Genomic DNA, 23417 nt, shown 5'->3' with positions numbered 1-23417 from the left:
TTGACTTTTAAAAGCTGAACTCGATGTTGCTTCACAGAAAAGCTTTGAATTTCAGCTCATTCTCATAGGCCTCCTGTATTTAGTTATGCACAAAATGAAATAACTAGACAAACTCTCTTATCGGTGTTGCTCCTGGAATCACCCAGGAGTGTGTGTGTGTGTGTGTGTGTGTGTGTGTATGCAACTAACCTTCAATGTAGTCCCCATCCCTCAGTATTTCCCTAGAATAGAAAAGATAGGTAAACTGATATAAAATGAGTCTGATTCAACAACATCGTTGATCTATCCATTGATATCAATATTCCATTCACTTACAGTGCATCTCCATTCTCCTGGCAACCAGCAGGATTCAGTAAGGGTGTGCCTACGACTTCCCAATTTTTACAAAGCAATATGCATTTTATAATTTCTCTGCTTCATATATTCCACGTTCAGTGTCATCTCAGAATGGGTTCCTCACTAATTGAACATTTCTTCTTGATTTTAAAGGATCTATAACTCTTCTAAATCATTAGATATGTTTGTATAAAATATAGATTATTTTTAGAAAGCAACTGATCAGTGTATTCTTCTGCACAGTGTAGCTTTCTATCTTTCTTAATTTAATTTTTGGTCCATTAGAATACAAATTTGAATAGTGATCTCAAGAATTTTCTTATTTATTTCCAAGAGGAAAAAGCCATTAAGAGTTAACACAGTTATAGAGCCGTGTGGGAAGGCAAAGACCATACACATTTAAAGGAATCCATGAAATTGTTAACGACATTTGAGCAGATTCCATAAGCAGTCTTGGTAACTCAGAGACCTCAAAATGTGTCCGGATTTTAAATGTTTGAGAGTGGATGGCTGCACAATCTAAATGTACCATACGTTTGCCAACACTCTCATTTATATGAGTTTATTATGATTCAAACCTGTTTTTTCAGTCCACAATCTATTCACTATTTCTAGAGTTGTGGAAAATTCAGTTTTATTTCTCAGGAATTTATCAGTTTTGTTACCCTACAGAATGAATCCTTGAATAATCTGCCAAGTTCTCTCATTTCAAAATAAATTGTTTTGTTGCAAAATATTTTGGCACTTCCTCTCCCGTATTCTCATCACTTTTTATGGATGTTATATATTACATGTATCTGCAGCAGTCATTTTAATAATCATATGTCAGTGATTTGTTTTACATAATTTAATTTGCTAAAAATAAAGGCTTTAGAAAATAGGTTTGATCCCCAGTATTTAGTAGTCCTTTTTAAAATTTCATCTACTTGTATAACTATAAGGAAAATGAATACCAAAAGCATTTATTTTTGCTGGCCAGATGTGGGAGTGTGGCGGAGATAAGCTTATTGGTATGGTAAGCATTTCCATTATTTTTTCTTCAAATACTTCACACATGCACTTTACTGATAGTAAATCCTTAGACACTTAATAAGGCAAAATTTCAATTGAACCATTTGTGAAACATACAGCTCAGTTATAAATTCTGACATTGGTTATAATGTAGAAATCATTGATTTCACTTCCAAACATTACTAGAAAGAGTTTCCAATTTAAAAAAAGATCTAGTTTAGACTTTTCACTTATCTAAGTGTTGGAAGTGCTAAACAAAACAAAAACCCTGATTCTGATTAATGTTTTTGTGTTTGAACGCTGTTTCTGTAAGACAGCGATTCTGTTTGGCAGTATACTCAGAAACATCAACATCATCTGAAACTCATTAAAGTTCAAGTTCTGGGGCTCTACTCTAGACCTACTAAATCAGAAATTCTATGAGTGGGGCCCAGAAATATGTACTTTTAAGAGCCTTTCATGTAATTCTGATGCAACTCCAGATTGAGAAACACTATTGTAATAGAGTTCTTAAAATAAATTCTAGTTTTCTAAATATTTGTTAGAAAGCTTACTGGAAAAGATGTACTGAGACGATCCAGTGTCACAAAACTAAATTCATAGCTAGCTTTGTTACCGAAAGTATTCCATCACCAGCACTGTAGCTCCTGAGAAGATGAGTGTGTGCTATGTCAGAAATTCTATTTACAATGCTTGAACTGATTCACTGAAATGGAAATTTTGAAGTTTGGAGACCATTACATTTTAAGTGAGATAACTATGGTAGTGAAAGATTGGCCTATAGTTTTTAGATATTTCAAAATGCAGATTGCTTTTTATATGCATGAAATTCATTAGTTTTCCTCAGAGCTATAGAGAGGTTGAGAATGCATTACCAGTTTCAGGCATCTTGATAAATTTTAATAGTGGAATTTATTAACTACAAAATGCTTTGGTCCAAAAATATATTTCATGCCGAAAATGAACATGGGAGCTAAATTTCCTTCTCATCGTTTCTCAAAAGCTTATTCCTTCCCTTCTCTACATATATCATATGTGCATCATAATTTATATAACCAATGATTCTATCGCTCTTAAATCATTTGTGTGCCTTGTGGCAAAATAAGTTGTGGAAAAGAAAATAGATTTTCAATATATTAAGGTAATTCCATCTGAATCTTTGATCCTATTAGTAAATGAACTGCCAATTGAACTGAATTTATCTCTAGCTGTCTCATTTCATTCTTCTGGAACAGAGGTGAGAAACCATTTACGTAAATCTGCATTCCGAAATTGACATCACAGGGTAGTACTGCTTTTACTAACATATAACTACTAGTTTTTAGCACAACAATGATAATGTAAATTAGCTTAGTGCATATTCTCGCACCAAACAGTGAGCCTTTGTCGAATAAATTTTTCATGTTTTTATTGGGTAAAAGAGTTACAATTTCAATATATATTTTCTTAACTTCTCTAAATCTTTACTCTAAAGTAGACATAACACATCCTGCCAGGATTACTGTAAAAATTGATGGAGATCCTGGTATGCAATGAGTATGAGTTATATAAGTGCATTAAAAAACAGCTTAAGTAGATCACGTAATTCTGACAATGATAATTTGTAAAATAATAAGGAGTGAGAATATGCAAATGTGTAAGATAATAGGACAGATAATCTACTAAGCAAGGCAAAAAATATGTCTATCAAGAAATAAGCAATGTGTCTGGGAAAGGCAAACAGATATGTAATAGTGCTAAACATAAATGAGAGAAGGAGACCAAGAAAGTTTGGAGGGGAAGACGAAAAAATAAATACGGGAAATAGAAATGAAAAATGGTAAAAGAGTGTAGGTGTGAATAACTGGTAGATGATTGATCAATATTAACTTATATAGCAAATGACTTAAAAATATTTGCTAAGTGACTGCATGGCTACCAAGATGTGAGATTCTGTGGATGTTATGTCTCAATGGAAAAGGAAACAGTCAGAAGGCAACTCAAGTGTTTATTATTTGAAGATGAAAGGTGTGCCAGCTCTCAGCCATTTGTGAGGTCTCTATTTTTAAGCCTTTCTTTTCTGTTCTTAAAATCTTTGGGTTGATCTTATTCCTCTGTTTGGATTTCTTAAAATAAAACAATCACAAACAGCCAACCTTACAAACAAGAGACTTGCTAAGGTGATCAGAATAGGATAGTGTTACATCAAGTATACAACGTATTAGTTGTAATCAAGGTGGTGGTGTTATCCCTAAATATCTATTTTTCTGCTACTGTTGAATAATTGCTAAGGTCTATGTTTGCCTAATTCTCCGTGTGGTGGGCAATCAATTGAGCACGAGAGGTCGTGTCTTTGCTGGCTGAAGAACACCTGGATCTCAATCCTCTTCGTGGTTGACTCGGAAGGTATTCTTATGAAGTCTGTGTCTCAACAGCATTTGTTTGAGCAGAACTGGGCTTGCTATTCAAGCTCAAGGTGATCTGAGCATGTGATCTGATTGCTCTGCTCATCACTTATAAGCAAAGAGAGGGAAGGGAAGTCATCTTTTGGCTGGACAGCAGGCATCAGAGAATACCTAAAATACCTTAATCTGCTACACAGTAGCCCTGGGGATATCCAGTGAGCAGACAAATAACATGGAAATGATTGCTTCTATCGGATCTGTACCTTTACCTTTGATGGATAAAAAAGAGCCATCTTTGGTCCGAGGCATGCGAAGATTGTCTATTAAAATGGCCTATACATTAAGTTAGGGTAAGAGCCCACTGTAATGATGAGATCTCTAGGAGAAGAGGCAGGGTGGTAGGGCAAGAAAGTGAGGAAGAGTGTAAAACAAGTGAAGTAAGCTTTGAAATAATCTTGTTTTATCATTAGAGAGTGCTTTGGATGTAATTAACATTAAATTATGGCTTAACTTTCTCCATTTTAACTTTATCCAGAAAAAGAATGGAAACAGTTGAAAAGCAAGCTTCAAAGTCTTTGTATCTGGGACTGGTCCAGTGGCGCAGCAGTTAAGTTCGCATGTTCCGCTTCGGCGGCCCAGGGTTCACCAGTTCGGATCCCGGGTCCGGACATGGCACCGCTTGGCACGGCATGCTGTGGTAGGCATCCCATATAAAATAGAGGAAGATGGGCACAGATGTTAGCTCAGGGCCAGTCTTCCTCAAAAAAAAAAAAAATTCCTTGTATCTATTAAAAAGGCTGGGAAGATAGTGAACCGAGGGAAAACTCTTCTGCAATTTATCCACGCCACTGAGCAAGTTGGAAAATTTCTCTAATCCTCAAATTCTTCGGTTGTACAATGGAGACAATAATACATCCAGATTTACATGATTGCTGTGGGATAAGCTGGTTAATAGTGTAAAGAACTGAGAGCGGTGCCTGACAATAAGTATTTAATGAATGTTTGCATTTATCACTTTTCATCTACTCACATCTTCAATTCATCACTTACTCAATACATATAATGGCGTGCTCTGCCAATGCACCAGATACTTTTGTCTTTGGGTAAGTTCCCTAGAAAAGAGACTAGGATTAAAATTTGCATCCAGGAAGTTTATTGGGGAGTGCACTTAAGTGTTATATTATGTGGGGGTGAAGCGAGTAGTGTTGGACACAGGGAGCCAGATATATTACTGCCTGTCTCAAGGCTGTAACAGCATCCTGTGATTGGTCCTGACGATCATAGTCAATTACCCCTGTCAGATGGGGACTCCATTTCCTTCCTGCTGGTCCCTTGACACAAGGAGGCTGAAGCGACCAGTGTTAGCCATAGCTCAAAGTTTGGTGGAACTCTTACTGCGTTCCCCGGTGGGAAGTCTTCTCCTTCTGAGGAAAAGGAACTCTAAATCCGAAGAACCTCAAGTTTCATCAACAAGAAGGTCAATTAGGTCACTGTTAATAATTACGTAGGGCCCTTCCTACTTCCAGTCTTTGGTTGCTAGATCCGTGTACCCATGGGGACACCACATGAAATAATATTCATCAATTTAGAGTGTATATCGTTTCATGGAAGATGGGGCCCCATCCACACAGGGTGCCATCTCCACACTGAAGCCCCAGCTGGGCCTTCAAATGGCCGTTCCATTGATCTCTCAGGCTGGCCGTTTCTGAACGGTGAGGTTTGCCAGGGTACCAAAGGATCTGTCAGTCACATACCCACTGCAGTGCCTCTGCTGCCCTAAAGCGGGACCCATGATTTGATGGGATATTGAATGGGATACTGTGTCAACAAGTCAAATGTTCTAAAGAATAGTTCCAGTACCCTACAGCCCGTGATCCTGGAGCAAGCAGAGAACCTGCAGGCAAGAAAGGTAAAATTCTGTGCAAAAACATATGTCACTCCAGTGCAGAATGAATCTCTGCCTCTTCCAGGAACAAAAGGGTCCAATGTCATTAACCAAGTGCTTAGTATCTTCCAGGGATGGTACCATATTAAGGACTCACATTTCTTCCACTGGTGGGCGGACTTTCAGCTGCACAAGCCTTGAATAATGGGAACTCATAAAGTTGGTCCCATGAATAACCTCTATCCTTTCCACCATAACTGCTCTATTAAGCTGACCATTTGCCACGCTGGAGCTAGTTATTTTCAGTCCCTTTAATAAGTTGTATTTTTCCAGGAATTTGTCCATTTCATCAAAATTTTCAAATTTATTTTCATGAAGTTGTTTAAAATATCCTCTTTCAGTTTATGTAATGTGTGTAGAATTTTGGTGATGTCTAGTTGACATTGCCAGTGTTGATTATTTATGTCATCTTTTTTCAACTAGTTTCTCAAGGGTTTTATCAGTGTTTTTGAAAAATAAAACTTTGCATTTGTTGATATTTTCCCTTTCTTTTTTAAGATTGGCACCTGAGCAAACATCTGTTGCCAATCTGTTTTTTTCTTCTCCCCAAAGCCCCCCAGTACATAGTTGCATATTCTAGTTGTAGGGCCTTCTGATTGTGCCATGTGAGACGCCACCTCAGCATGGCCTGATGAGCGATGCCATGTCTGCACCCAGGATTTTAACTGGTGAAACCCTGGGCTGCCAAAGAGGAGCATCAACTTAACCACTCAGCCATGGGGCAGCCCCTGGTATTTTTCCTTTATGTTGTTTTCCTTTTCACTAGTTTTACACTGATCTTTATTATTTACTTTCTTTTAATTTCTATAGGTTTAATTTGCTGGTATTACTCTAATTTCTTGAGATGAATACTTAGTTCATTGATTTTCAATCTTTTTTTCTAACATATGTACTTAGGATATAAATTTTCCAGTAAATGCACCTATCATTTATCTCAAAACTTTGACTTTTTAAGTTAATATTCAGTTTAAAATATATTTTAAATTTTTATTGTAACTTCTTTGGCTCTAAAAAATTTTTGCTGCAAAGGAAATTTCTGTTTTGGTTTGCCTGAAAATGCCATTTGTTTTGCATTTGTTTATTTTATTTTCATTTGTTTCTTTTGTTTTTCATTTGTTTATTCTTTGATTGTTTTATTGAGGTCATACTGGCTTATCACATTGTATAAATTTCAGGTGTAGATTATTGTTTATCAGTTTCTGTATAGATTGCATCGTGTTCACCACCAATAGTCTAGTTTCTTTCTGTCACCATATGTATGTGCCCCTTTATCCTTTTGCCCTGCCCCCAGGCCATTTCCCGGTGGTAACTACTAATCTGTTCTCCTTATCTATATGTTTGTTTATCTTCCACATATGAGTAAGATTAGCCAATATATTTAAGAATATTTTCCTGAAGACAGAATTCTAGGTTAGCAGTTTCTAATTTTAGTACCTTGAAAATATTTGATTTCATTTAGTCAGGCTAATTGTTGCTCATCATGGGTAATCTTTCTTCTTTTTTATGGATGCTTTAAAGATCTCTTTTTGTCTTTGGTTTTTAACAGTTTTGTTGTTATATCTGAAGTGTGTGAGTGTTTTTGTTTTGTTTTGTTTGTTTTATTTGAAATCGTGCTTGAGATTTCATGGAACTTTTAAATATGTGGCTGGATAGCTTTCTTCGGTTTTAGAAAATTCTCAACTATTTTCTCTTCAAAAGTTGTTGTGTTCTCTTTTCTCCTCGTGGGACTCCAGTTTCACATCTTTAACCCTTGTCACCAAAACCCTATTTCACTTTTGCTTTTTGAAATATTTTCATCCTTTATCTCTTTGTAAATTATTCTGGATATTTTATTTTATCATATCTTCCACTAATGATCTTTTCATCTATGGCTAGTCTACTGTTAGACCCATCCGCTAACATATTAATTTTGGTTATTTTAATATTCAGTTCCTAAACATCCGTTTGATTCTTTTTTACAGTTTCTGGTTCTGTTTCAATTCTCGATCGTATGCTTCCTTCACATACACAGCATAATTATTTAAGGTCTTTGTCTAATAACCTTCATTACCTGGATTTTGTGGATCCTCTTCCTCTGTGTGTTGTCTCTCATTCCTCAACTCCCTCCCCTCGTTTCCCGTTTCTCTCCCGCCCTTCCTCCACTCTCCCTTTTCCTTCCCTTCTTCCTCATCTCTCTCTCTGTCTCCTTGTCTTTCTGCTCCTGTGACTGGTTATTCTGTACTGATAAGAGTATTTAAATTTGACTCTTGCCAGATGCAATGGCCATGAGCAGTCTAGCATCATGTTAATCCACGTCAGGGATTGGCTGAGCAAGAATAACACTGAACTTCAGTCCCTGAAGTGCAATTCATTTTTCTTACTTATCCTTACCCCTAAAGTGTAGCCTGTCAAGATACAACCCCCCAAATGAGGACTTTAGAAGCACTACCTTTGTTTGTAAGGCCTGATCTCCAAATTTTCCCCTTTTAAATCTAAGAGGCTGTCAATAGCTCTGCTTAGCTTTTTGGTCCTCGTTCACGCATTCCAGAATAGTAAAGAAACTTTAGCCCTACATACTAGACTCACCTCCTTAAGCCCTTCTTCTCCGAGATGTTGACTCTGTAAATCACAGCCAGCATTGTGGGCATTCTTATTTCTTCAAGCACTCTTATTATTTTGTTCAGTCAATCTAGTTCTCAGCAAGAGAGTTTCTCTGACTTTTCTATTCTACTCTTATCAGAAATGGAAGTCCAATGGAAATTTCTCATCCGGATCATATCAAAATATTTTGAGTGGGTGTAAGTATGCATGCGTGGAGTGAGGTCAGAAATTTTGTCTATGAATAGTATGAAAAACATTACCATACATATGGTTTTATTTCTTTTTATCCCACAGCTCAATTATTAAACACACTTTGGTAGGGGACTGAGAAACAAGGTGCCTGACTAGGTATATTAATATTCAAACGACTAAAGACAAGTCAGTTCTAACACTACTGGGACAATCTAGTTACGTTCCATTTATGTGACTACAGTTAACATTTATTTCATATTAGATGATTACTGGATATTTAAGCACTTTTTCAGTGCTTTAAAAGAACTTTCTTCTTGGCTTCAATCTAAACTAGTGACGATTCCAAAGATTATTTATTTTTTTACTTTTTATTGAGGTAACGTTGGTTTATAACATTATACAATTTCAGGTGTGCATCATTATATTTCGATTTCTGTATAGACTAGAATTTTAGTAGACATTTCCAGCTCCATATTTGTTGTTTTTAAATTGGAGTTTATAGTCTTGTTTGTTGCTGAGCATTCAAAAACAGGAATAAGATATAATGTGATTTTTACCTCTCTTGTAACCTTTGATAAACCTTTGCGTGATCTTCTGGCCATATGTGCACAGAAAGGGAAATGTGTAAATCGAGAAATTCTTCCAAGAATTCTAATTTACATTATGCAAAAGTCCAACAGAGGCTTTCTTAGTTTAGCTGAATAAATCACCCTCTAGTTGTCTGTCTGTCCTGTGCAGACATGACATTTTTAATTAAATGGCATCTTAACTTCAGTGAGACAAAATTTGTATACAAAACTGCTTCATTTGGACAAAAAAGGTAAATTCTTATAACTTATTATTTTGTAATTTTCTGTATTTATTTTCTGTATGTACTTTTATACCTCAACAAAATGTTTACTTAATAAAACCATAGTAAGGGTAATTCTGTAAAAAATATTTGATTCTGATTGGAAGTATAACTTTGCTTTGAAAAACCCAGCTCTTTAAGCTCCAAAATAGCTGATAGATGAAAAGCCTCATTTTCCAAAGACAAGTGTGTTTGGTAAGCACCAACATTATATTATAAAAATATTAGCATTAAACAATATTGTTCAACGAAATTCAATTTCACCAGAACTTTCTAATCAGTTAAAGTTTTTTCTATGCTTTAAAAACTTAGATATTCCATGTTATTTAATATTGTCCAATAGATTTTATCACTTTTTCTTAGAAGATACATTTAAGAAATCAAGTTCTATCTGTCTAGAATTTCAAGTGCTGCTGACTGTGGCACTGGAATCGTGGGATCCAGTGGTCGTGTCTGTGAAATTCCTCCTCCTGCCTTCGTCCCCACTGTGTTTCACGGCCTCATTCCCACCAAGGTCAGTCGAGTCACTGCTCATGTGTTTCTTAGATTCACCTTCTGTCTCCTCCAAGCCAACCTTGAGTTTTATTTTGGGTTTTTTGTGCTTTCGGGTTTGTTTAGACATAAACCTGATCATTTTATAATGTGACTTAAACTTCCAGGTATTCGCCATATGCTCTAAAGTTAAAATCTCCTTCTGCGCAGACATGGTTTTCACAATTTAATCCCAGTGGCTTTTTCTCTTTCCCTTCTGTTTCCTCCCTCCCCTCAAAACATACACTCTATGTTGCAATCAAGAACGATTTAAGTTTTCTTCAATACCCTGTATTCTTTCACAGCTATATAGATTTAAGAACACTCTATTTTACCTGGAATTCTCTTTTTCCTTTTACTGTAATGTAAAGTCCTGTAAAACCCATCTCAGAAGTTACCTCCTTGTTTAATTTCTCTCTGACTATCCTGTGTAAAAATGAATCCTGTCTCTCCTTTGTTCCCTTTGAAACTTGCTCGCGTTTATTATATTCTGGCAACATTTTCTTTGGTTGTTTCTAAATCTTTTTTCCTATCTTAGCATATCAGCTTTCAAGGACTGGCACCAGATCTATCTTATCTCTGCATATCCAGTGACTGCTCACAGGAAACCCTAAAACAAGACATTATGTAATTATTGCATCTTTCATGTTAGTTTCCAGTAACCAGTTTAGCAATATACATTTCAGGATTTCAAATATTTTGTTATTTTTTTATTGAGGTAACATTGGTTTATAACATTATGTAGGTTTCAGGTATACAACATTATAATTCGACATCTGTGTATATTACAGCGTGCTCACCACTAAAAGTATAATTTCTGTCCATCACCAATAATTGACCCCTTTTATCCGTTTTGCCATCCCCCCACCTCCTTCCTCTCTGGTAACTGCCAATCTGTTGTCTGCTTCTATGTGTTTTTTGTTTTGTTTTGTTTTGTTTTTCATAGTCTATGTGTTCTATTTATGAGTGAGATCATACTGTATTTGTCTTTCTCCCTCTGACTTGTGTCACTGAGCATAATACCCTCAAGGTCCATCCATGTTGTTACAAATGGCAAGATTTCATCTTTTTATGGCTGAGTAGTATTCCATTGTGTGTATATATATGTCATTATCTGTATCCATTCATCTATTGATGGCACTTAAATTGTTTCCAACTCTTGGCTATTGCAAATAATGCCGCAGTGAACATAGGGGTGCATGTATCTTTCCGAATTGGTGTTTTTGCATTCTTCGGATGAATAGTCAGAAGTGAAATAGCTGTATCATGTGGTAGTTCTACACTTAATGTTTTGAGGAATTTCCATACTGTTTTCCATAATGGCTGCGCCAATTTTATCTTTGTTTATGTTTTCTTTTTATCCAACTGAAAGGCAGAACTTCTCTCCACCCAGGACTTACAGCGTGCATACCTCTAATACAAATTTACTATATTGCTACCAGATGACGAATAATACACACTCTAATAGTTCTACTAGATACAACTCTTATGTCTGAGTAAACTCATCTGTCGTGGTAAATACTGTGAGATCAATAACTCTAACAATGAACTTGGTTTGACTTTTCTTACTGATGAAATCATATCTCGTTCAGCTTGGATATTTGGATAACGGGAATAGCATTTTAAAAATATTTTTCTCAGCACGGTGAAACACATGTTCTTGCAGCAATACTCACTTCTTGCCTCTCTATGCTCACTTTGTATCACTGCGAAAGTGACATGTTAAGTGATTGTCTGCCTTGTATTTTTGCTAAGAGAATGTTTTATGAACAGTATGACTTCAAACTCCTCTCACTTGTGTCTCTACATACTTCATAGAATGCTTACGTCTAAATCTTGTCCTGACTTCTTTACCTATGCCATAGCCAGCACAACCTGTCCTGTGAAACTAGACTGAGCAAATGGCTTTGAGTGGTAGATATTTCCAATTCCTTAAAACGGACAGATTTCTTTCTTGCCACTTTTCTTTATTATGAACATTGCACCCCCAATCCAAGCACTTGATGGTGGATGACACTTTTATAGTGTTTGATGTGATTTGACATGTAATTTCAGGTCAGGAATCTAACCAATCTAATCATAATTTCCTGGTATCATAATACTCATTTATTATTTGAAAAGAATGCATGGCTTCAGTAGCAGAAGGTGTAGGAAATTCCCAGTGCTTTTAGACTTTTGAAACTTTCTAGAAGACTTTCTGGGCTAAAACTGCAGTTACTTATATGACAGCCCATTTGCCAACGTTGAATCACTCAACAAGTATTTACTGAGCACCTTCTATGTCTTAGGAACTGAATATGCAGGGGAAACAAAACATGTATGGTACCTGACCCAGTCTAGGAGGGGCTGCAGACATTCCATGAGAACATAAATAATTATAATATTTAATTTAGCATCAGTAGCCCAATGGGGAATATCTTGCCAGGGGTAAATTTCATATTTTAAGTAAATTTTACAGCAATGGTAAATTTGAAGAAATTCTACCATGTGTGGGGTTTGTTTTAAAATTAGATCAGATTAAAAATATAGGTAATATTTCCATGTATCCTATCTAATATCAAGCTAAGTATTGAGTAAATATTTAAGAAAGTTTCCTGATGTTTCTGTGTTTTTCTTCAATAGAATTTCTTCAAACTTTTTTACTTACCTCAGTGCTACAGGCCTGAGCTCTAGGGGAATGGCTTTAAGACAATTCTTTTAAAAGAGCTGCTGAAATTGGTCTACTCCAGATATCAAGTTCGTTCAATTAATGCACACTTACCAAGAGGTTACTGCTCTGTTAGCCATTACAGTGTTAGCCAAGCAGTGGAAGTCATTGCTGGTATTACTTAAATTTCTCCTGGAGTTTTATAATTGTATAGGCCTAAGAACGCTTTAAGAGGTATTTATGAGTACATGCAGGAAATCCCCTAAGCATTCTCAGAATTAAATAGAGAACAGCACGAGAAGGGTTGTATGACCTACAACATGAAGTGGACGCCCAAATAAAGGATTCGTTATAAAAAATATATATACTTGTGGCATGCTGGTCTGGAATCCTTATTTATAGAAATAAAGAGCAAAGATAGAATGAGAAGGGCACTTTAATAGAAGAAATTATTAGGAACCATCAGGCCTGATTATGGGAAAAGAAGAAAAGGAGATAAATTATACTGCTGTGAACTCAAGGAATGAGAAACACAGTGGCCCTATGTTTCTATCGCATTTTATATTCTTATACAATCTTCTTGAAGGCATAGTTTGGATTGTCTTTGTTCTGTGCGAATTTGTGGGTCTAAATTGTGGTATATATAAAAAAGAAAGGGCCAATTCCTTTGTACATATTTGTACATATTTGAGTATGTAGGAATCATCTCTCAGAAACCATGCATTTCTAGGGAAGGCTCAATGCCAAGAAAAGAAAGAGCTGGTGTTTTGAAGGCAGCTGGTTATATTTATCAAACCTGGGGTTCCTCTTGTGTGGTGGCTTTGCCTGAGTTTTTAGTTGTGTGGTTAGCTAATAATATGAAATCAGACTATAACGGAAGAGCCAAAAAACATTCAATTCTACAGCCAACAACATTACATTTGTGCCAAAAGATATGGCTTTTTTACATCATGCATTATAAAAGTATGATATCATTTAAAATAACTAGTGTGGAAAAAAGAGAACGCCTAATAACATATCTTGCTGATACAGTCAAGGAATATTTTTTACTAAAGGCAGCTTGTGCTTAAAAAAAAAAGAACAGGCTATCCATTATTTTTAATCACTAAAAATCAGTCGCCGAAAGAAACAAATTTGTTTTCTGTCTACATATGCATTTTCCATTATAATTGTGGAACATATATATATATATATTTTTGCTAGCCATTTGATTTCATTCAATGCCTGCAAAATGCCTTGCAATCGTTTTTATGAGTTATTTCCTACAAAGCTTGAAAGTGTTGGAGAGTGAATGCTTGTGATGAATAGTGATATTGGGAGGTAGAGGCAGGAAAGGAAAGAAGAGGCAGATTCTGAAACTCAGGTCTTTGTTTTATCAATAAATTTGATTCCATAAAATTGACACTGTAGTAAGTCAAGTCTTATGATGTGGAGTTGATGACTCATGCCCATTTTATACCTTCCAACACTTCATATTTGTGTAGGGGTGTCCTGGGCATTCTCTGGCGGTGCTCAGAACCCATACAACTCATCTACAATTTCCTCAGAATCAGGGGCTACATGTCTGTAACGTTTCCAAGTCTTTGCCTCCAGGGTTGCACATACTGTGTAGGTTGCACCAGTAAGATGCACTCACAGGAGAGGTGGAAGCCTGGAGAGAGGCAGAAGCCAGTTTCTTCTTCCAGAGGCCATAGGCTGTCCGTGGGCATGCCGTGGCGAGTCAGATCTCTGAGCCTCTGCGGTAAACCTGAAGCTGGCACGGACCTGCTGACGTCCGCAGCTTTGACTTCTCCAGTCTTTACAATCACTTTGTAAACATCCAGCCACATGCGCAACATCCTCTCCTTTGTTAAAATCGCAGAGAATTTCTGCATTGAAGATTGAACCAAGAGTGACAGATGTGGCTATATTTTACCTAAAATGAAGAGAAGTCATTGTAGTGTAGAAGTAACGAGTCCTAGGACTTATGAATTAAGGTCCAGTTGACAGTTGAAAAGCCATAAATAATTTCTAACATTAAAACATTTTAATAATCATGACAAACATGTGTTATCAGCTTTTTGTACCAGTTCTTGATTTTTTGCCATGTGGAAAAGTCACCAAGACTAAAACATGTGATGAGTTCTCATTTTGAGGGCACACCTTAAGTTACTTATCACAAGGTATTTTTCAATTTTTCAAATAAAGTAAAACTAAATATATTTTATCATTAAGATATTCTATGCTTTCTTAATATTGTCTGTTTTGTTTTTAAATAAGTGGCTGAAAGCTAACGATTATAATATATTCAGTAATAGTGAATATAAAGTTAATTCTGACATCTTTGCACTCTCTGGCATTTAACTAATATAAAAACTGACTACGTTATGCCTGAATAAGTTACTTGCATCATTAATATAAAATAGAATGGCTCTGCCTAGATTGAAAGTGGAACATGTGAAAAGAATAAAGAATATTAAATGAAGAATTGAATACATTTAGAATACAAAGAACAAGTGTTCCTGTACAAGCAGGCAGCAATCTAGGGAATACAAATATACTTACTAACTAACTTATCTCATGTCAGAAGAATAATTACTTACAAGCTTCCAAATATATTGTTATATTTACAAAAGAAAATATGTAAATTGCATCCCCTACAAAAGAGAGAAGTTATAGTTCATCATCAGTGGGAAGGCAGATCTTCTAGAGACAAAAGAAAGAATTTTAAATTGGGGAGCAATTTTTAAATGGCCTCTGTCTTAGTTAGGGCTGCAGTAAGAAAATACCACGGACTGGGTGGCTTGAACAACACGTATTATTTTCTGACAGTTCTGGAGGCTGGGAAATCCACGATCAAGGTGCCACTGGATCCAATTCTCTGTGAGGGCTCTTCTCCTGGATTGCGGACTGCCGCCTTCTCAAGGCATCCTCAAGAGGTGGAGGGAGGGCGAGCTCCAATCTCTTCTGCTTCTTCTAAGAACACGGACTGCTATCAGGGGTGCAGTTGAAAATGAACCGTTGATGATAAGTGATTTCAAGAGAAATATGGAAAGTGGGGCCTGTCATAATCTGACCACTTAGCGATACTCCAATGACCTTGCGTCACTCCATCTGATCTAGGAATCGCTCACACCACAAGATCCGTTAAGGGGGACAATAAAAAAATAAGAGCAAGTTCTAGTGGTCTTCTAGATAGTGTTTTACTTCTGTTATCTTACAAGGAAAGTGTACTAATCAATTTCCATAACTTCTTCCATTTCTCTTTATTTCATTGTCCTTTCACTTCTTAATATATGTGGAAATGGTTAAATACGTATATCTAAATGCTTATTTATTTTCAGAATATCTATTTCTATCTGTTTTACTATTTTGCCATTTTCTCTTTGGGTGATGCTCCTTTGGTGGGAGGTTTTACATATTCGAAGATGTCTTTTCTTGGTAAAATGTGTTGCCAATATATTCTCCCACGGTATGACTTGTGTTTTTGATCTCTTTATAGTATCTTTTGAAGAAATTTTAATGTATCAGTATTTTTATTTTTATTTAATACTTTTTAGATCATGTTTACCAAATCTTTCCCCACTCCGAAATCTTAAAGATATTTCCTTATATTATATTCTAAAGTTTTCTAGCTTTGTTTTTCATATAGAGGTCAATCTGTAGATTATTTTGGATTGTCTATATATATGTGTATGTGTATATATATAAACATAGCACCTATTTATTGATATTTTAACTTTCTAATCTTTATACATTTTGAATTCCTGAGATAGAACCAATTTTGTCATAACGCCACTAATTATGTGGCACCATCATGGGCCACTAATTCAATGGTGCCCTTGTCAAACGAGGAATTTGGAGACAGACACACCTGAGCAGGGAGAAGGCCATGGGCAGGTGAAGGCAGAGAGCTGGGGCTGCAGCTACAAGTCAGGACCAACAAAGATTGCGATAAACCACCAGAAGCCCAGAGAGAGGCACAGAAGAAATTCTTCCTCACAGCCGTCGGGAGAAACCATCTCTGCCCAACCTGTGGAACAATCAGCCTGTCACTTATTGACCTTAAAAATAAAACAACCAGTTACTTTACCAGCAAAATGGATTTATTTGGGAATCGCAAAAATTTGCAATTAAGGACAAGCAAGCTATGGCAAAACCACAGGGAAGTTTAGCAAATGAAGAGAGGAATGTCACTTTGTAGAAGAAAAGAAAGTTGGGAGGGACAGGTATGAGCCACAGTCCATTGGAGGAGGGTAGGAGTCTGGGTTTGTGACCATTTCTCGGTGGCCAAGCCTTAGGGTTTTACCGTCGTCTGGCCTTGTTGCTGGGCGGGGGAAAGTCTTCCTTTCTCCAACCGAGTGGCAAAGTAGGCAGCTTCCTGCCCAGAATTGTCGTCAGCTGCGAGGGACAATGTGTGTGCGAGAGCATCCCTTCCAGGGCTCCACTTTAAGCAAGATTTCCCTTTATCGTTTTTCACACATCCTAGCTCCCACTTCTTTGAAGGGAATTTATCTTTTCCCTCACAGTGCTGGACACATTTTCCTTTTTGACTTTTCCTTTACGAAGTTTCGCTATGAAATCTTTAGGTTTGGATTTCTTCTTATACATCTAAGTTGGAATTTATTGTGCTTCTTGAATTTGTGGAATGGAATCTTTTATCAGTTCTGCAAGATTCTCAGCCACTATCTCTTCAAATATCTCCTCTGACCCGTTAATCTCCTCTTTCTTCTGGAACTTCAGTTAAGGATATGCTAGTCTTTTTACTCCATCTGTTTTGTCTTAAATACATCCTGCAGTTTCCGTTTTCTCTTCATGCTGAAGTTTGCATTACAGTCACACACCACATTATGACGTTCTGGTCAATGAGGGAATGCACATACAACAGTGGTCCCATAAGATTAGCACCATACCGCGTACGTGTGTTGTAGGCTATACCTTCTAGGTGTGTATAAATACACTCTGTGATGTTTGTGCAACAATGAAATCGCCTAACAATGCATTTCTCAGGCTGTGTCCGTAAGTGACACATGGTTGTTTATTTCAATTTATTTTCTAATTCAATAATTAATTAGTTTAGCCGTTTCTTATCTGTCTTTAAACCTGCCCATTGTTTTACTGTTGTTTATTTTACTTTTTTTAATTTCAGAAGTGATATTTCACTCTTTTTCAAGTTTGCTGTGAAACGTTTTTATAGTTCCTATTTCCTATTGATGTTTTAAAATGTATTCTCTATTTCTTTAAACATACAAAATGAAGTTATTTTATAATCTGTGCCTGATTCCAATATATGAAGCCATTGCCAGTCTATGTTGTCTGTGATTTCTACCAGTTATAAATTCTTATATGTTTGTGATTTGGGTTATTTTCACCAGCCATGACACGTATGGTTCATTTTAAAATTAAATAGACAGCTAGAGGGAAGACACCTTGCTCAAAAGAGGATTTGTGTTGCTTTCTTTCAGAACAGCTTTTAGACAAGTACCATGAAAGACCTACAGGTTTCGAACCATGCGAGAACTGGTCCATCTCTTACTCACCCTCACCCTCAGGGTCGTGGGGTGGAGACACAGCTCATTGTGGGACCACTTCCTGTTCTGCTCCTTCCCTTCTGTGAATACTTGCTTTTGATATTTTGACCCCATCACTTCGTGAGGTTGTAAAAATAAAAATTCAAAATCTCCAGAGCAGCCAATATGTTACGGGAAGAGTAGTTTTTCACCTCATTTGTTTCTCTGGATTCCCATTTCTACCCCAGGATTGGTTTGATGATTTCCTACAACTATCTGTGACCATTAAAGGCTTTTAAGGATTAAAAAAAAAGTCTGCCTTTTTAAAAACATTATTGGTGACATTTAATCTCACTACAAGAAATGAAAATCTTCTCATTAATCTGTTTAACAATGCAGTTTAAGCTTTTGTGGGAGGAGCTAGGCACAGTTTTACCATTGAGATAACATTTTTTGCACAGGTGTGAAGGATTCCTGTGCTTTGTAATAGATGTCTATAATAATCAGACTTCCTCACTTGATGACTGATTTGACAGTGGAGAAAAGTCCTTTGTCTCATGTATTTTAGACTTACCTCTTTTATAATGCTTCTCATTCTCTGATGTAATAATTTGCTTTCCTGACATACAAGGCACTGCAGCCCTATGTGCAGACCTATGTCCTATTCTTATATGAACTACAGCATAGCGACTGTGTGCACAGCCCTGCAGCTGGAACGCTTGAAATCCAGCACTTCCTCTGGCCAATCTGTGGCCACTGCAGCTCTCTAGGACTCAGTTTCCCCTTTTGTAAAATGAGAATAGCATTTATCTCATAGTGAGCCAATATAAGGGAAGCAATGAAAAGCTGCCTGTCACATAATAAATCTTACATATCTTCCCCAGTAACAAGCACGCTACTTTTGACAAAACGTCCAATAAGTACTTTAATGATAGATCAGCCATAGTTGTTCTAAGACCGCCAAACAATTGCACGGTGGAACCCTACACGCCCTTTCTGAGTAACGCAAATTAAACCAGTCCCCAAAGGCTAGTGTTGAAAACAATGAATGCCGTTTGTAAAGTTGACCAACTAGCCAACGTGTTAGAATTTAAATCAAAGTTAAAGAACGTATCAGGGACACTGATACAAGTATTCTTTAATTATTTACACGTATTATTGATGACATGCTTTTTTGTTGCACTAACAGAGCTCATTGAAGTGTGCCTCGGCCCTTCTGTGCGTATTATGACAGGATTCGCATGATGCCGGGAAACACATTATGTTCAGGATTGTGCAGAAAGTTTTGATTTTATGTAGCTAAAGTCCATATCTGATAAGTAGAATTAATTTCAGGTAACATCATCCAACAACCTTTAAATGGTCCTTGTCTAATTCCCTTAACTTCGTGCAGACATGTCCTGGAAAGACAAAGGGAAGGCCTGTGTCAGCACCATCCATGTCTAGCCTAGTCCAGTCCCACACTAAGCACAAGATGTTCTCTTGTCTAATTATACATATATATTTTTTCCATATATAAAATTTAAGTAAAAGCATATAAAGGAAAATGACCATCACTGCTGAACAAGCGCCCAGAGGGAGATCTCATCAATGTTTACATTTTGGCAGAGAGAAGTAAAGTAAGAAAAAGACAAAGAGAGACATTTTGACCATTTTCTTTTGGTTTTATAAAAATATTCCAAACTGATAACACTTTTAACTGTGCTTAAATATAATTTTGACTGTATCTTTTCTTTCACTTAATATTATACCCTCAAGAAGGGAATATATAAACCGCATTTCTAAATCATAATATTTTAACATGGAACCCTTCTGTTCCAACAGAATCTTACTTAAGCTTATATTAAGTAACTCAAATTTACATGTTCACTATTATTTGTTTGAAATAGACATTCATTTTTTGTGGTAGGGTAATACTCTCATTTTTAACATTTTTCTAAAGGTTTTGTCATATATTATGGTTATTATATAGCTTCTCTTATTTAACCTGTCACCGTGAGATGTTTTTGTTAATAGATTGCTTAATTCAAATCTCCTTTGGGTTGATTTGAGGATGAATTCTCTTTGGTCGTGGTAAATTAGTATCTCAATATTCAGTTAAATTTAATTTATTTTCATATGCAATATTGACGTATATCTTTTAATTGGGGGCTATTTTACACCGGTTGGTATCAAGGCACTGCCAATATCAGAAAATGCATATGAATACTTAAGAATTTTAGGGGCCAGCCCAGTGGCACAGTGGTTAAGTGTGCACATTCTGCTTTGGCAGCCCAGGGTTCACCGGTTTGGATCCTGGGAGAGGACATGGCACCGCTTGGCAAAGCATGCTGTGGTAGGCATCCCACGTATAAAGTAGAGGAAGATGGACATGGATGTTAGCTCAGGGCCAGTCTTCCTCAGCAAAAAGAGGAAGATTGGCAGTGGATGTTAGCTCAGGGCTAATCTTCCTCACAGAAAAAAAAAAATTTATCTATCTCCTAGATCTTATCTAGGAATTTTAATAGGTTCTATTTTTAGTAGGTTCTTCAGTACATTCTTTAGCAGGTTCTTTCATGCTATCAGGTCTGCCACATAAGAATGCAAACAGAATAATTTTTATTTTTTTCGATAACAATTGAAAAAATCTGAACATGACTATTTAGTAAACATTGAGGAAATTATAACTAATCATAGTTTCTGTGTCTTCATCTTTTACTTTAGTATTTTTAGCAAAACAGGTGTTGTTAAGAACAGTGAAAGGTCTGAGATTACCATGTTTGTAATCTAACATGTTACTCTGCTAGAGTTTCACGGATGCTACATGAGACTCCTGAGTTGGAGACACAAGACTTTCTCACTTGTGGCACGGCAGGCAAATGAGCTGCCTGTTTGCATCGGTTCCTCGTGCCCCTACAGTTTCATAGGAGCAACGTGGAGTGGCCGAGGTAAGTGTGTAAGCCCAGTGGGTTATGTCACAGCTGAGAGCCTGAGCTTAGAAAATCCCAATTGATTAAAGACTTGCCAGCAAACCTGCTCCATCTTTCCCTCAGAGGGAGACATTACCTTTATTGCTCTGGACAGCAAACAAATCTGCCTTCTGCTCCAGTGGGAGACACTCTCTCTGTCTCCCACAGCCGTTCATTATAAAAAAAATCCGTGGAAAACTGCCAGTTCCGTGACTCAGAAGGAGCTCAGGAGAAAGACACAAACACCTATGGAGAATTATGTTCCAAAAGTTGTTTCATCACTTTTTTCCCAAATATAGCCTAAATTTTGTCTCCAATATATAATCTACTCTTTACTTGTACCCTTTATATGTCTCATTTTTAAATTTAAAATGTAATTTTTGCTTTATCACTCTTGATTTTTCTTGATTAAATTCAATCTAACTTGGCTTGTTTGCACAAAGAACATAATCCTGAATGAAAATGCTCATCATGTACTGAGTGTCATCTTTCTGTCTAGCCTCTCTGTGAATGAGATGTTTCTTTTTATTTTAGAAAGCATAATTTTGCTTCTAAAACATTGTTTTGTTCTTATGGCATTTTAAATTGAACAGCTGCTTGAGTTCCCCTACAGTATTAACCAATAGAAATCTTAAAACTAATTTTATGGTCCACCTCCAGGAAGATGGGAGCCTTTGTGTAATGCTTTTAAAGATTTACAGAACTTGACTTTAGCATTAACTTGTAGTTTCCTCTTCTTTTCTCCCCAAGATGTTTGGATATAAATAATTTAAAAAGCAGTGATATCTTACTTTAGTGCCCTGTAACCAGAGAGTGCAGCCTGTAAAAAATCCTCTACACGCTGAGCGAGGCATTGAGGGTATAATGAGGAACCAGAAAGACAGAGTTTTTGCTCTTGCAAAGCTTGCAAAATGTGCATATTCATCACAGCATTTTTTACAATTGCATTTTGCAAGATTATTTTTTATTTATTCTTTAATGTCTTCTTCCTCACGGGACTCTGAGCTCCAGAAGAACATTGTCTGTATTGTCTCTTGTCCATTAATAATACTGCTGCCCACACATCGCCAAAATGTCATTCTCCTACCCCATAACTCATCATAAAAATAGAATTTCTCACTGTTTTAAAATATTTAATTATTAGTTCCTCAAATAGGGTACTTGTTGCCTCGGTTTCTTACAGTGTACTTAGTTTATTTGTCTGAGAAATGTTTCCCATTTCTCCTAGGAGTCAGAATTTCTCTGAGGCTGAATCATATATAAAAATAAATTATTACACATATAAAAATATAGCCCCTCAACAGTCATTTTTCCAAGATTAAGTTGAATGCCTTTGCTTTCTCTTAATGCACAATGACTTCTCAAGTCACTTGGAGCATTTCTAAGAGATATTTATCATTTATTGCATGGTAACCAGAATTATATTTTTCTAAAAAAATTATCATGTCATTTGCCCATTTTAAAGACCTTGTCTTGCCTTTTTCCTTTAGTATATTTTGTTCCAAGCACAGAATTCAAGATTGTTCATGTTAAACCCCATACAGTTTTCTGGAATCAAGACATATTTCTACACGTGCCCTATACTCTAGCCACTAAAGGTCACTTTTACTATTTAAACTCTGTATGTAGTTTATACTTCTGCATCTTGGTCCAGTCCTCTCTGTTGGCCCTAGTCAAAGAATTAATGGTTAGAAGAGATGACAGGGAAAGGAAATGAATCAAAACAGAATAAATAAGCATTGTAGAGAACAGATAAATTGAGTAGAGATAAATTGTAGAGAACAGATAAAGAAGGATTCATGGAATACACACAGATAGTCTTTGCAAATAGGTTAGAGAGAAATAAACAAAATAAACATTTAAATTCACCAAAATAGGAGGATCCAAAAGAATATTGAATTTCATGAATCATTTGGAAACAAAAGACCTAAAGCAATAACATGAAAGAAAGTTGAAGCAATCTAAGCAATAATGATTAGAATTTTAAAAGAAGTTATTCCCAAGAGCTGTTATGAAAACAGTAATTTGAAATTGGGCACAAAGCCAGGAGTCTGGAAGCAAGCGTTCCTAGGTCATTACAGGAATTCACTATCAAGTTGACAGGATTGCTACTGTAGAAGTTACAAATCAGAGAAAGCGCAGAAGTCGTTTTTTGTTTTAAAAAGAAAAAGAACTGGGTGCCTGGCTGTGGCTTTCTTCATGTGGATATTAGTACCTGCGTAAATGTTGGCTGAATATAAGACTCAGACACATACTCATAAGATTTATAAGCTATTTATTTGGAGTTTGCACATTGAGTGTGCAATAAATGAGTTCACAGCAGATCATAAGCAGTGCTCAGCTTATGTACATCCTTTTTTTTTATTTTTACTTTTCACTAGAAAGAAGATTCACCACAATTTTCAAAGGAGAAAAGGGGAGTTGTGCGGAAGTGGATATTCCCAGAGGTGTACAGCATGAGCCTACATTGCTATACTCCTTAATATGGTATCCACCTCCCCCTA

This window comes from Equus asinus, chromosome 12 (assembly GCF_041296235.1).
Source record: "Equus asinus isolate D_3611 breed Donkey chromosome 12, EquAss-T2T_v2, whole genome shotgun sequence".
In the NCBI taxonomy this organism is placed as follows: domain Eukaryota; kingdom Metazoa; phylum Chordata; class Mammalia; order Perissodactyla; family Equidae; genus Equus; species Equus asinus.
The sequence above is the reverse complement of the archived record's forward strand: the minus strand, read 5'-3'. Positions refer to the sequence as shown.